Genomic DNA, 14926 nt, shown 5'->3' with positions numbered 1-14926 from the left:
TTGGATGGACTCTGGTCAAGAGCATACTGGAGGGGGTAGTATCACAGGGGAATATGTGGGTGGAGTGCACAGTTAGCAAATTAGGCGCAGCACTAGTTTCTGTAAGTGTCCGTGTGCCCAGGCTGGGGGAGAGGGGAGAGAAATGGTCCCTGTCAACTCCTTTGTTCTTGGAAAAGTCTCCCAATGATTCCTGGTCATCTCCGATAGGTTCTGAGATTAGTTAACAAATCGTCCTGTATACCCCAGCTGTTTTTCAAACTGCTATTTCTGTGCTGTATCTCTCTGGGGCTGTTTGTTTGTGCTATCTCTTTAAGGGTGGGGGCTTTACATTCTTCTCGCTGTCCCAGAGCCAAGCCTACTGATTTTTAAAGTTCCAGGTGTTAAAAATCCCAGCTGATTGTAATAATTCAAGAAATTAGGGGTGCCTGGATGGTTCAGTTAGTTAAGCAATTGACTCTTTTTTTTTTTTTTTTTAAGATTTTATTTATTTATTCATGGCAGACAGAGAGAGAGAGAGAGAGAGAGAGAGAGAGAAGCAGAGGGAGAAGCAGGCTCCTTGCACGGAGCCCGGGACTTGATCCCAGGTCTCCAGGATCACACCACAGGCTGAAGGCACGCTAAACTGTTGGGCCACCGGGGCTGCCCAAGCAATTGACTCTTGATTTTGGCTCAGGTCACCATCTCAGGGTCCTGGGATCAAATCCCACATCAGGCTTCAGAGAGGAAGGGACTCTGTTTGAGGATTCTCTCTTTGTCCCTCTGCCCCTGCCCCCACTCGTCCTCTCTCTCACTCTTTCTCTCAAATAAATAAATAAATCTTTAAAAAATGAATTCAAGAAATTAAAACCCTCTTCCTTTCAAAGCTAAATGTTATAGGGATATGTCCTCCCTGTTGAGGTTCCCTGTGCCTGGGGGGCCTGATGCGAGGGTGTTTTTCTCTCCGGTTCTGTGCCCACAGTGTCCCTCCCTTCCATGGACAGCACTGCTGGTCTTTTTAGCTTCCAAATGTCTCTGTCTTCATGCGGCTTCTATATTTAGCCATGGAGTCTATTCTGTCAGTCTTCATTTCTCTTTCTGGGTTATTTTATGTTATCTAGTTGCATCCCTAAACTCTTAGGGTCCTCCTAAATGCAACTCCTCTTCCTCAGAAGTTCTGAAAGCTCTTTTAAAAAATATATTTTAAAATAGCTACCTAACATGATTTTTTTTTTTTTTTTTTTTTTTTACGCTGAATACAATATACTTTATTGATGGTACAGGACAAGGTAGGTCTCCTCAAACTCCTCCCCTTCTTCAAGGAGTCTGGGATGGAAACTGTGGAGGTCAGGAAATTCTCAGTGTGTTGGGAGATGAGTTGGGGCAAGGATTTTACAGCAACTGAGGGCCTCTCTCTTCCTCTTGCTCTTCCTGGGGCTGATGGTCCAGGGGGCTCTTACTCTTTGGAGGCCATGTGGACCCTTAAGGTCCACCACATAGATGCTGTAGCCAAATTCATTGTGATACCAGGAAATAAGTTTGACAGTGTGGCCACTGAGAGCAATGCCAGTCCCAGCATCTAAGATGGAAGAGTGAGTGTCACTGGTAAAGTCATAGAAGACAACTTGGTCCTCAGTGTAGCCCAGGATGCCCTTGACAGGGTCTTCTGATGCCTGCTTCACCACCTTCTTGATGTCATGATTTTTGGCAGCTTTCTCCAGACAGCAGATCAGATCCACGACAGACTCATTAGGGGTGGGGACACGGAAGGCCATGCCAGTGAACTTCCTGTTCAGCTCAGGGATGACCTTGCCTATAGCCTTGACAGTGCTGGTAGAAGCAGGGATGATGTTCTGAACAACCATTTAGCCATCACATGACAGCTTCACAGAGGGCCATCCATGGTCTTCTAGGTGGCAGTGATGGCATGGACTCATGGTCCTGAGTCTCTTCATAATGCTGAAGTTTTTGTGGATGACCTTGGTCAGAGGGGCCAAGTGATTGGTGGTGCAGGACGCATTGCTGACGATTTTGAGGGAGTTGCCATATTTCTCATGGTTCATATCCATCACAAACATGAGGGCACCAGCAGAAGGAGCAGAGATGATGACTCACTTGGCCCCACACTTCAGCTGAGCCCCAGGCTTCTGCATGATAGTGAAGACCCAGTGGACTTCACAACATACTCAGCACCAACATCACCCCATTTGATGTTGGTGGGATCTTACTTCTGGAAGATGGAGATAGGCTTTCCATTGATGACAAGTTTCCTATTGTCAGCCTTGACTGTGCCACGGAATTTGCCATGGGTGGATTCATACTGGAAACGTAGACCATGTAGTTGAGGTCAGTAAGAGGGGTCATTGATGGTGACAATATCAACTTTGCCAGAGTTAAAACAGCCTTGGTAATTAGGTGCCCAATATGGCCCAATCCATTTACTTCAACCTTCACCATCATATCTCAGGGATGCAGCTGGCATTGCACTAGAAGATTTAGCTGTCTGTTGAATGGGGAGGAGCAAAGAGCCCTTACATGATTTTTTTTTAATTTTTATTTATTTATGATAGTCAGAGAGAGAGAGAGAGAGAGGCAGAGACACAGGCAGAGGGAGAAGCAGGCTCCATGCACCGGGAGCCCAACGTGGGATTCGATCCTGGGTCTCCAGGATCACGCCCTGGGCCAAAGGCAGGCGCCAAACTGCTGCGCCACCCAGGGATCCCTCTAACATGATTTTTAAAGTCAAATGAAATATGCAGAATCCTCCACTCCTCCACTACAGCACTGAGACAAATGTCTTTCTCCCTAGTGACCATTTGTTGAAATATTTCAAGAGTTGTTTTAAGCTACAAAACTCTAGTTTTCTCATTGTACCCATTATTGCCCTCTTGGTGTACGAAATGTCAATGTTCCTTAAAAGAACGTATTGAGGGTTGGATATAGTAATTTGGATAGGACTGTTCTTTTGTGCCAAGGACAGCAAACATCCTCCTCTGTGGATGTGGAGACCACAGATCAATTCAGCAGCCCAATTGAGGGCAATTTGTGAATCTCTTATGACTTGGCAATTCCATTTCTATTGAATTGTTCTTTACAGCCACTTTACACATGTTTTCAACTTATAAGACTCTTAATATGAATTGCTTTCATCTTCTATTTCTGTTTCAAAATAAAAAAAGAATTTTAAAAATAGAAAAAATTAAATACTTTTAGCTATTTCTTCTTATCAGTTAGCTTTACACCATCTCTCCTAAGCAAAAAAATCTTGCCTGGGAGGAAAAATAAATTAAAATAAAATAAATGGGGATGCCTGGGTGGCTCAGCAGTTGAGTGTCTGCCTTTGGCTCAGGGCGTGATCCTGGAGTCCTGGAATCAAGTCCCGCATCAGGCTCCCCATAGGGAGCCTGCTTCTCCCTGTCTATGTCTCTGCCTCTCTCTGTGTGTCTCTCATTGATAAATAAATAAAATATTAAATTAAATTAGATTAAAACATTTGATTGGCTGCTTTATCAGAGTTTAAAAAGAAAAAGCCCATCTGCCCCCACATCCAGTTGCTTCCCTCACATGAAATCCTAAGATGGTAGGTAGTTCAAGGGAATAGAGTGCTCTAATCCACAAAGTCATATAAACATCCTTGACCTCCAGTAGTGAGTTCAGTAATTTCTTCACTGGTGCTCTAATATCTCTCATCTCCTTGACTTTTTACTATGTTCCCTTCCTTTATCCCCATTACTAGCAACTTTATACAACCGATTTCTGTGCTCTGGCCCTCATACTGCAGATCAATGCTGGAAACTTATGAGAAAGTGTTGACTAATCTGTCAAATTCCTTTTCCCCTCCTAAAAACCTTTTATTAATAATTTCTGTTCTATGGCTATAATTTTATTGTTTTATACCTCTCAGATAACATTTTTTCCCCATTTGTACATTTTATTTATTTTTTAAAATGTAAATTCAATTAATTAATATGTAATGTATTATTAGCTTCAGAGGTAGAAGTCAGTGATTCATCACTCTGATATAAAACCCAGTGCTAAAAAATAAAAAAATAAATAAAAAATAAAAAAAACACCCAGTGCTCGTTACATCACATGCCCTCCTTAAAGTCCATCACCCACTTTCCTCATAGCTCACCCCCCTCTCCTCCAGCAATCTTCAGTTTGTTTCCTGTGACTAAGAGTCTTATGGTTTGTCTCTTTCTCTGATTTTGTCTTGTTTTATTTTTTCTTCTCTTCCACTATGATCCTGTGTTTTGTTTCTTAAATTCCACATACCTCTCTTATGACCTTTTACGTCAGAGTCCTGATTTCCACCCTGTTGGCTATCATGGGACATGTGTAATTTGTACTTGTTTCTGAAATTCCAATGATTTTCAAATTTTGTTCCTCCTTAGTTTTTCCCTTTCCAACTTCCAATCTTCCAATTTATTGAATGTTGTCACTAATTAAGGAGATAACTAAATATATATATTTTTTACTCTTCCTCCTTCACACTTGCACATATATACATAGATTACAACACTCAACAGGATTTCCCACTAACAGAGGATAGTTGGAAGAAAGGCAGGCAAGGGCAAGGGGCCCCTGTCCTAAGAGGAAACTGTCCTTAAAAGGAAAAGACTCCATTTGTTATTCTACACCACCCTGAAAGGAGATCTCTAACCTTTCTCATGTAAACAACTATCTGAGGTAGATGAGCACATGGATCAAAACCTGATTGGGTGACAGGTGCATGGAGGGTTAATCAGATTAAAATAGCCCATCAACTATCTCATAAAACCCCCTAGATTTAAATGCCAAAGGACTGGGATGTCTGGGTGGTGCTGCAGTTAAGCATCTACCTTTGGCTCAGGGTGTGATCCTGGAGTCCTGGGATTTAGTCCCACATTGGGCTCCCTGCATGGAGCTTGCTTCTCCCTCTGCCTGTGTCTATGCTTCTCCCTTGCTCTCTCTCTCTCTCTCATGAATAAATAAATAAAATCTTAAAAAAAAAAGTGTTCAGTATGAGATAGTTTTTATGTTTGGTATTTTTTTTTTTAATTTTATTTTTAAGTAATCTCTACACCCAACGTGGAGCTTGAACTTACAACCCTGAGATCAAGGGTTGCATGCTCTATCAACTGAGCCAGCCAGGCACCCCACGTTTGGTACTTCCTACCCAATTTTCATTCTTTCATTTATTAACAAACCTTTACTAAGTGCCTTCTATGTTCAAAGAATTTCAATAGTTATTAAGGGGAGATAAATATGTCTGAAATATAATTATTTTCCTATAAGACCCCCAAGTCAGGCATAATTAGACAAGATCACAAATAATTTCAATTTAAAAAAGTGGTAAATTACTTATCTTTTTCAAACAACCCATATCAGCTATATGATGAGCAGCACTGAATACTAGGGTGAAGTTCAATAGCGTATATTTGACATGGCCACAGTCAATAGAGTTTTTTGCTTTCTCTAATCTATACTTCTCAGCCTGGTATTGAATGTAGAGAAAATGAATTAGGGGAGTAGCAAAGGATTTTGGACTCGCATGACAGGAACAGTGCATCATGGGGTGAAGAGACTAGAAAACTAGACAACCAAGTACAGTAGGATATGTGGACCAGAAAGGGATTGGCATGTTAGAAGAGTGAATAGGGCATTCTCCAAAGAAGATATGCAAATAGCCAATAAAGTATATGAAAAATACTTAACATTACTCATTAGAGAAATGCAGATTAAATCCACTATGTGGGCAGCCCAGGTGGCTCAGTGGTTTAGTGCCACCTTCAGCCCAGGGCCTGATCCTGGAGACCCAGGATCGAGTCCCACTTCAGGCTCCCTGCATGGAGCCTGCTTCTCTCTCTGCCTGTGTCTCTGGCTCTCTCTCTCTCTCCCTCTCTCTCTCTCTGTGTCTCTCATGAATAAATAAATAAATATTAAAAAAAAATAAACCCGCTATGTGATACTACTTCATACCCATTAGGATGGTAACAAGGAAAAATAAACAACAACAGCAAAAACAAATTAGAAAATAGAAAATTTTGGTGAGGATATAGAGAAATTACAACTCTCATACATTTCTGGTGGGAATTTAAAATGGTGCAGTCTCCTTGGCTATTCATAATAGCCCAAAGGTAGAAAAAAACCCAGTGTCCATCAACAGATGAATGGATTAGAAAAATGTAGTATGTGCATAAAATGAGACATTATTCAGCCTTGGAAATCAATTAAATTTTGATATATGCCCCAACATGGATAGATCTTGATAATATTATGCTTTGAAGTCTGATAAGTCAGACACAAAAGGACAAATATTGAATGATTCCACTTATATGAGGTACTTAGTATAGGCAACTTCATAGATTCAGAAAAAAAGATGCTATCAGGGGCTGAGGGAAAGTGGGAAGAAGGAGTTATTGTTTAATGGATACAGAGTTTTGCTGAGGATGAGCAAATGTTTTCATTTTGGGTAAAGATAATAATAATAGTTATACAATATTGTGAATGTTTTAAATGCCACTGAAATGTATTCTTGTGAATCATTAAGATGATGAATATTATCTTATGTATATTTAACCACAATAAAAAAGTCTTAAAATAAAATACAAAGGAAAAAGAATATATAGGGTTAAGGAAAAATAGGCTTAAAGTAGAAGAAAAGCAAATTTCACAGGTTAAGAGAAGGGGAAAATGGAAAGAGTGAATTCAATATTCTTTTATACAGAAAAGATTCAGTATATGGTAGAGACAAAGGTCACGTGGAGAAATGAGTAGAAAGAAAATAATTGTAGAACATTTTTGGGGGGGATGAAATTTCCACTATGGGGTGTCAAAATGAATATTATAGTAAGGTTGTAGCTTGACTGCTCACAGCTAACCCCCTCCCTAAGCATTGCCCTCCGTGGAACGCCCTAGAGGCAGTCTGCAGGTAATTACTGCTCTGTACATGGGTTACAAAGGCCTTACTTTGGGACTCTGAAGGGCCACCCAGCTCCAGAACTGCAGGTAGGACTGGCTGAGGCCTCTGTCACTTCCCTCTCCCCGTTCTGTTTCTCCTTTTGTTGAGTCCTTGTTTCTTCACTCTTATAGATGTTTTTCTCTCATGTACTTTCCAACAAACTTTCTATATGCAAATATATACCTTAGAATCTGTTATCTAGAGAATGTAGCCTAAAACAAATATTGGGTTACAATCCTAACCAGGTGAGAAATTCACATTCCTTTGCTGATATAATCATTTGAGAAAGGATAATTTTGTCATGACTCAATTTTGACAGCTGGAAAAACTAGGTTAGATTTTATTTTTAAGAATCACCACCATTAATTTACTTATTCATTTATTCTCTTATTCATTTACTCCTCTAATATTTGTTGACTGTCTACTATGTGCCAGACTCTGCCAGGAAAATAGTCAAATAAATGAGAAACTCTAATACTACTTATTAAATAATAGGATATCAGTACTCTTCCAGAAGAAACTATAATTAAACCTCAAAGTTTAATTCTGTCAAAGTAGTTATAGTTCTAATTTCACAGGGGATAGAATCTTCCATTAAAATGATCTGCTGTTAGAAAACTTTATATAATAAAGTTTTATTTATCCTTAATAATAAAGGATATATTATCTACACAAACCTAAGGAGAGGCAAAATCATAAGCACAAAGGACAATAATTATTAAAGTATTGTCTTGACTTACTTGTTCATTGTTGCCACCAAAGTTAAACTTGAACATCATATAATTTTATTCTGTTATCAAGAAAAAGAAGAAAATAGATTTAACAAATGATTTTATGTTTTCTCTATAATCTATACACATTAAAAATACTTGCTTACAGGGGTGCCTGGGTATCTCAGTCAGTTAAGCATCTAACTTTGGCTTAGGTCATGATCCCAAGGTTCTGAGATGAAGCCCCACATCATGCTGAGCAGGGAGCCTGCTTGTCTCTCTCCCTCTGCCCTTCCTTATGCCGGTGTACATGCCCCCCCCCCCCCCCCAATAAATAAATAAAATCTCAAAAAAAAAAAACTTGCTTATGACAAATCTCAAACGTACACAAAAATTGATAGGGAAACAAGTGATCTTCTCATAACCTTTAACTACCTTCCTTTGTAGCCAATCTTGTTTCATCTATACCTATATCTGCTTCTCTTCCTCTCATATTATTTTGATGCAAATCTCAGCCATTGTATAGTTACATATGTTTCAGTGTATCTCAGTAAAATGTACGGACTCTTAAACCCACATTCAGAATAAAGTTACCTGTCTGTAGAAGTAAGATATATTGAGGGGATCACTAAGGAATTGCCCAGAAGAGTTAGAAACTTTCCATATCCAATCAACATGCTCTTAATGAATGTGAGCTGTAGGCATTGAGTGCCAAGAGGTAGCAGGTTCCAGGTATGCAGGTGCTTTGTCAGCCCCTGTGAAAACTTTGGCTACTACTTGTAGTAAGATATGAAGGGTTTTAAGCAGAGCAGAGATGCAATACTAATCTCGTCATTTTAAAAGGATTACTCTGGTTGCTGCTGTGTTGCAAATGGACTATAGAGGTTCTGGAGCAAGAACAGAGAGACCAATTAGGATGAAGTTTCTCACAATTTATTGTGCATATAAATCACAGGGAATCTTGTTAAAATGTAGATTATGTTTTACTAGATCAAAGATGAGGACTGAGATTCTGCATTTCTAACAAACTCCCAAGTGATGCTCATGCCCATGGTGTAAACACACCAAACATTGTTTAACAAGAAATTAAGAGACAATTACAGACATCCGCATGTTAGATAATGTGGCTCAAAATGGGTAGAGGTGGAAAGTAGTAGGGTTGTAAGGAATGATGGAACTGTAGGTTTGGATATGAGGTATGAGAAAAGACAAATCAAAGCTCATTCCAAAGTTTTTAGCTTGAGACAACTGGAGAGGTGGGGAATCATGTAGGAGGAACATTTTGGCAGGAAATCAGAAATATGATTTTTGACATCTTAATCTTGAGATACCTGTGAAACCCACAAATGATGAAGATGAGTAGATGATTAGATACATGAGTCTGAGGTTCAGGGAAATAGTTAAGATTGCAGCTGAGATTTGTGGGTCTATATACAGCATTTAATGTCATGAGAATGCAGACCATTTAGAGAATGAATACAGTTAGAAATAAAAAGAGGTTCTAAGAAAGAGCCTTTGGACCATATTACATTTAGGGGTTAGAAAGATGAAGATAAATTAGCAAAAGAAACTAAGAAAATGCAGCCCTGATTAGGAGAACTAAGATAATGTGTGTCTTGGAAAACAGTGATGAAAATGAAATTAGCAAGACTACAGTGGGACTGACAAATACAACCTATCAGGCTCAGATCTAGGATGCCCCATAAATTTATACTTAATTTTGAGCATTTTAAATTGAAATTGACATTTCAGGTCATGAAGCTGTCTCAAGAACAGTTTAGGAAGGAGGGAGTATGTATTTACAAAGCTGACATAGGATCTAAATAGCAAATCATTTGTACTTAGATTTAGTTAATTCACTGAAACAACTAGACTTCGGTAAATAATTGGTTTGCATTTTTCTTCTTATCTGGAAGAGACTATTTACATAAAATTGTTATTTTGGCATTATGCATAACTTAAAAATAAAACGTCTTTGTCCCATCAGATAGCATGTAATCTTTTATATTGGGTATTACATGATGTTTTTGTGCTGATCACCTGGGACCTCTTTTTAATTCTACTGTGTGACCTTGGTCTCATCACCTGCCTCAGTTTCCTCACTAATAGGAAAAATTAATCCTTATCTAACCTAGGTCACAGAGTTGTCAAAACAATAATACGATAACAAGCTTATATGGAGATATCAATATTCTAGGAATAGCATATGTTTCTGGAAATAATAGTAATGAAAGAATCTCCTTTACCCACCTTCTCAGTTGAGTGATTCCTAACTACATCTTATGAAATTAGTATTTTTTCCAATATTATATGAAGGGCTCACAAGTGACTATCTTGAAGTTATTTTACCATTACTTAATCATCTTGACCCATATGAACACTAATTTCACATGGTTCAAGTTAATTTTTCAGAGTTTTTGATAGTAGGAAAGAGAAGATATTTGATATTCTAGAGTCTGCTGGGTTTTCTTTTTTCCATCATAGCAAATAAGAATATTTCTACTTAGTCCTAAATGGGAAGTCTCCGTGTTTCTTTTCCATATCCAGAAACAAACTCTCCACTTCTGTCCCTGAGTCTCTAAAATGCTCAAGAGACTCAGCACTCAAGACTCATCAGCTCAAGACTGATCATAGGAAGATGGAAAATGAAAGAAGGAAAAGGTGAGAAGAAGCAATAGCAGCATAAAGGTATTTCTCCCTCTCCTTTTCTTCCTTCCTTGCTTATCACTTCTCTTACAACTGTTTATTTAAAACAAATAAAATTAGCTTTATGTGTTCCAGACTAAAAATGGTAAGTGACAAAATGTAATTGGTGTATCAGTCAGGAAAAGCTAGGTTATGGTGCAGCAACAAATAAGTCTCCAAGTCTCAGTAACAGAAAACAACATTTTTTTCCCCACCACAATTATTTTACATGTTTAAGCTGTTCTTCAGGGGCTCTTTACTCATGGTAATCACTCTGGGATTCAGGTTATTGAAAATACCATCCTGATAAGAGCTTCCAATGTTATTAAGGCAGTGGAAAGGGACACTGAGAGTCTTACATGAATACTTAATATTTTTCACAGAGATAACAGATCACTTTTGCACACATTTCTTCAACTAAAAAAATCATTCATTTGTACCTAATTTACCATGTGCCAAGAAGGATCAGCATTGGATGGCTCATTTGTGGGCATCCTCTTGTGACTGCCACTAATATCTAATGAAGGAGTGGGGTGATAATAATTGTTCTCACTCAAAGGTTATTGTGAGGATTTATATTAACACATAAGTTTACATTAAAGTAAGCTTTATTATATGAATTAAAATTTAAAAAAATTCATACAATAAGTATTTTTATAAAACTAACAACTTACATTGAGACCATGATTGGTTAATTATTCTCTGGGAGACTTACATGTAAGTCTTACATGTAAATAAAAGATAAGGATTACATGTAAGTCCTTATCTTTTTTTTTATGTCATTCTACTTCTAGGTTTATAAAATCATTAATATATCAAGATAATTTTCATGTTTAAATAACTAGTGACTTCCTTTCATTGATGAAAATAGAGCTTGGAGGAGAAAAATCAATTTTATCACTCCTAATACACACGTACAAATTCACAATCTATTTTCCTATCAAATATTGTTTAGATGGAATGTTAAATCCTCTTGCAAGGAATTATACATGATCTTATGCATTGTAAATAAAATAACTTGTCTTTGTCAATTGTCAACCAAGCTTTCAAAAATCTATTCCATCAAGTACTTCACAATGAGTTATGTAGATAACAGAAAAGCCATCTCTGTTGTGTGTTAACATATATATGCCTCTGAAAAATTTTGGTAGGAGGCAGTTAAAGTCAGTATTAGATAGCAGGATGAAGTCAGTTCTAGTCCACAGACCTGACTAGTCTAGACTTCAGAAAGTGTCTATGAAGGTAAAATAAAAAAAACTGTGCAATGAGTTTCATCCCTGTAGACAGTATCAATCTTGATAAAGTTAAAAAAAATAAGGCAGGTTTCTCTCAGTGTATTTCTTTTGCACTGAATTATCTTGATAGTAGTTTTAACTCTCCACTATACTTCAGGAGTTCGTTCTAAAGCAAAGTTGTAGTTTGGCAAGTAACCACCAATCATTTGGATAGTAAAGTAGACAATTCAGGTCATTGCATTAAGTAGGATAGCTAGAAATCTGTAGGCCTGGCTGGAATGATGAGAGTGAAGAACTACAAAACCTTTATGCATCTGCACTTCATGGGTTAGATTGCTCTGTCTTGCAATTTTCTTCTAATGAGGTCTTTTTTTCCAGATTATGCCAACCTGAGGCACATAAGAAATAATGTGATCACAAAATATTCAAATCCTAGAAAAGCTTGTTGCTTTTCTAAACTTTATGAAATATGGAAGGAGATTCAGGCATATTATAAACATGATAATTTGTAAAAACAAATTAGAAAGTAATAATTTTAATATATATAAAGTCAAAGATGAATATAATGTAGATGTAGAAAACCAGTAAGAGTCTGAGGGCAATAGAATTTTGCTACATCAAGAAGGGAAAAACCACATTCTCCGGAAGTAAATATTATTATTAGGTATTTTTTCCCCAGAATCTAAGGAAATTTATAGTAATGTATTTTATTCCCAGAAATTAATAAAAATAAATCACACAATTCCTAGAAAATACAACTTAAAAGTTGCCATTACAGAAAGGAAATACTCTGTTAGTAATTATTACCAAGAGAAGAATTTATTTCCTTAAGTGAAAAATAAAACTGGAAAGTCAAAAACTTTTGATTTTTCTTTTTTAGAAAAGGAGTATTTCTAACAATACTTTGATGGGCTGGAAGAGCCTATGAAATTAAAATTTTAACTTTTTAACAGAAAAGATCATTCTTATTATTGTGCAAAGTTCTTAAATGATGGTAAGATTGGAAAAGAAGGTCAAATAGAGAATAAATATCATTTCACAGATACAATTTTTTATTACCAAAAAAGAATTGACTGTCTGATCTAAATTCCTTCAGAAGAATGCCCTTTGAAAGATGTACATACAGCTGCTACTGGACTGTAAGAAGCTCCCCTTTTGAATCAGAGAAAACTTTATTGTCCTCAAGATGGTGTGTTTTTTTCTTCTAATAGTCCTTTTATTTCTTCCTTGCAATTGAAGATGCTAATTATTATAAGCTAATACACTCAGATTTTTATAAAAGCAGATGTTCTGAGTTTTAAATTCAAATTATATTGTTAAGAAGCATCCTTTTACTCATTTTTCTTCTCCTTGTCCTCCCTCTGCCCTTTATTCTATTTTCAATTCCTTTATTATTCACAGATCTTTTCATAGATTTCCGTCCCTCAGAAGATTATGGTCTTCCAATGTTAAACCACTTAAATCTGTCCTGCTAATGGAAATGCTTTTTTTCAGTGGTTAAGAAGCACATTGCTTTTGACACGGCTGAGTCTAAATTTCCTCCCTCATTCTTTTATGTAGCTTTTATTTTTCTCACTGTACACGTTTTCCCCCAAATGCATTTTACGGTTTGCTTTCGTAATTGCCAATATTATAATACCTGTTATTTATATGATATTATACAGCTTTATAAAGCACTTTCATTTCTTTATTTATTACATTGTACTTCTTCTAAATGTATCTTTTAAAACTTTTTTTCTTGTGGCAAATAAGTCCTAAATGAAGTATAATATCTTTGAGGGCCATCTCTTGCCAAAATAGTTTTAACTACTTTTAGAATTATATTAATCCTGGAGTTTAAATAATTTCTGAAATATATTAATCCTGGAATTTAAAGCTATAAAGCATGAACTACTATCAAATATTTCATCCCAAAGTTACTTTAGATAAAGTATGTTTGTTTCTTTTTTTTTTTTTTTTTTTCTTTTTTCCTACAGGCTGACTATTAGGGATATTACTAGTTTCAGTTTGGAAGAACGATCCCAAGATGTTAGCTTCTTTAAAAGTTAAGTATTTCTTGGGGGATATCTCTGGCTCTACATATGAGATGGTCACACACTGGATCGATTTTAAAGTGAATGCTAACTTATGAATATAACGTTAGTATTTTTTTATTCCAGCAGGATTATCTTCTTGGTCCTGAAGAGTACTATATCTTTATTGAGGAAAAGTAAACATTAAAAAAAATTTTCTTATAAAAACAAATTATTACAGTTAATTTTCATTATGAAAACAGAACAAAATAAATTTTAGTTTGTCTATAATAGTGAACACAGCTTGTGATATTTCTTTTATTTTATGAGATTTGAGGAGAACATATTCATAGCTGAATTTGTTATACTGAAATCTCTCTTTAGACACTTGAGACACTCTGTCTACTATTAGAGTTAATGGGAGGTGGAATTAGCCATGATGATGTGTTAGCTGTTGGATAGCATTTTTATTATCATTTTTCTAAGCTCTTTTTCTTATTTCACCCTCCTAAGGATTTCTTGAATTAGGTTCTGTATAAGAAATTATGCTTAACCTTAGCAGCTTAAAACATTTATTATCTCACAAATTTCTGAGGGTCTGAAATCTGCAAGCAGCTTACCTGGTTGGTTCTGGCTCTGGGTCTCTCTCTAGAGGTTACAGTCAATACACCAGCTGGTGCTGTAGTCATCTTGAGTCTTGACAAGGTTGAAGGATCTAATTGCAAGTTCACTCACATGGCTATTGGCAGACTTCACTTCCTCACTGTCTGTTGGCCAGAGACTTTAGTTTCTGGCCATGAACCTCCTCATAGGCTGATTTAATATTAATGGCAAGTGGGAGATTCCAGATGACAGATACAAAGAGATGAAGGAGGAGATGGAGAAGGAGAAGAAGAAGAAGGCATGATTATCTAAGAAACCATAGTCTTTTTAGTAACCTAATCTCAGAAGGGATCTACCATAACTTCTGTTGTATGCTGTTGGTCACAAATCTGCCCTGATACGATGTGACAGGGGACTACATATGGGTGTGAACTCCAACTACATATGGGTGTGATGAAGATCACTGGAAGTCATTTGGGAGGCTGGCTACCACAATAGGCAATCAGGCATTATAAAGATAAATCACCATAGGCCCTGGAAAACATTTGCCTTGTTGTAGATCATACACATAATTTAGTGGCTTTGACTCTAGCAATAGATTTTCTACATGAGAAGCTTATGTTTTTCACAAGTTTTTTTTCCTAGAATCATTGGTTCCTACATGATGATAAAAAGGTACCAGTTAAAAAGACTAAAACAATTTTTTAAACATTTTATTTATTTATTCATGAGAGGTACAGAAAGAGAGAGGCAGAGACATAG

The 14926-nt window shown here is 36.8% G+C and overlaps 1 long non-coding RNA gene across 1 annotated transcript; it reads right to left on the bottom strand.

Annotated features, from left to right (window-relative positions):
• Positions 1–437: 437 nt before the first annotated feature.
• LOC112656034 (uncharacterized) lies at positions 438–14357 on the bottom strand. Its single transcript, XR_004808188.2, has 3 exons — positions 14182–14357; positions 7660–7709; positions 438–2296 (listed from the first exon to the last, which is right to left on the bottom strand). It is a non-coding gene; the product is annotated as an uncharacterized LOC112656034 (long non-coding RNA).
• Between the last annotated feature and the right edge of the window lie 569 nt (positions 14358–14926).

This window comes from Canis lupus, chromosome 22, assembly GCF_003254725.2.
Source record: "Canis lupus dingo isolate Sandy chromosome 22, ASM325472v2, whole genome shotgun sequence".
NCBI lineage: Eukaryota > Metazoa > Chordata > Mammalia > Carnivora > Canidae > Canis > Canis lupus.
Note: the sequence above shows the minus strand (reverse complement) of the source record. Positions and strands in the feature narration are given on the sequence as shown.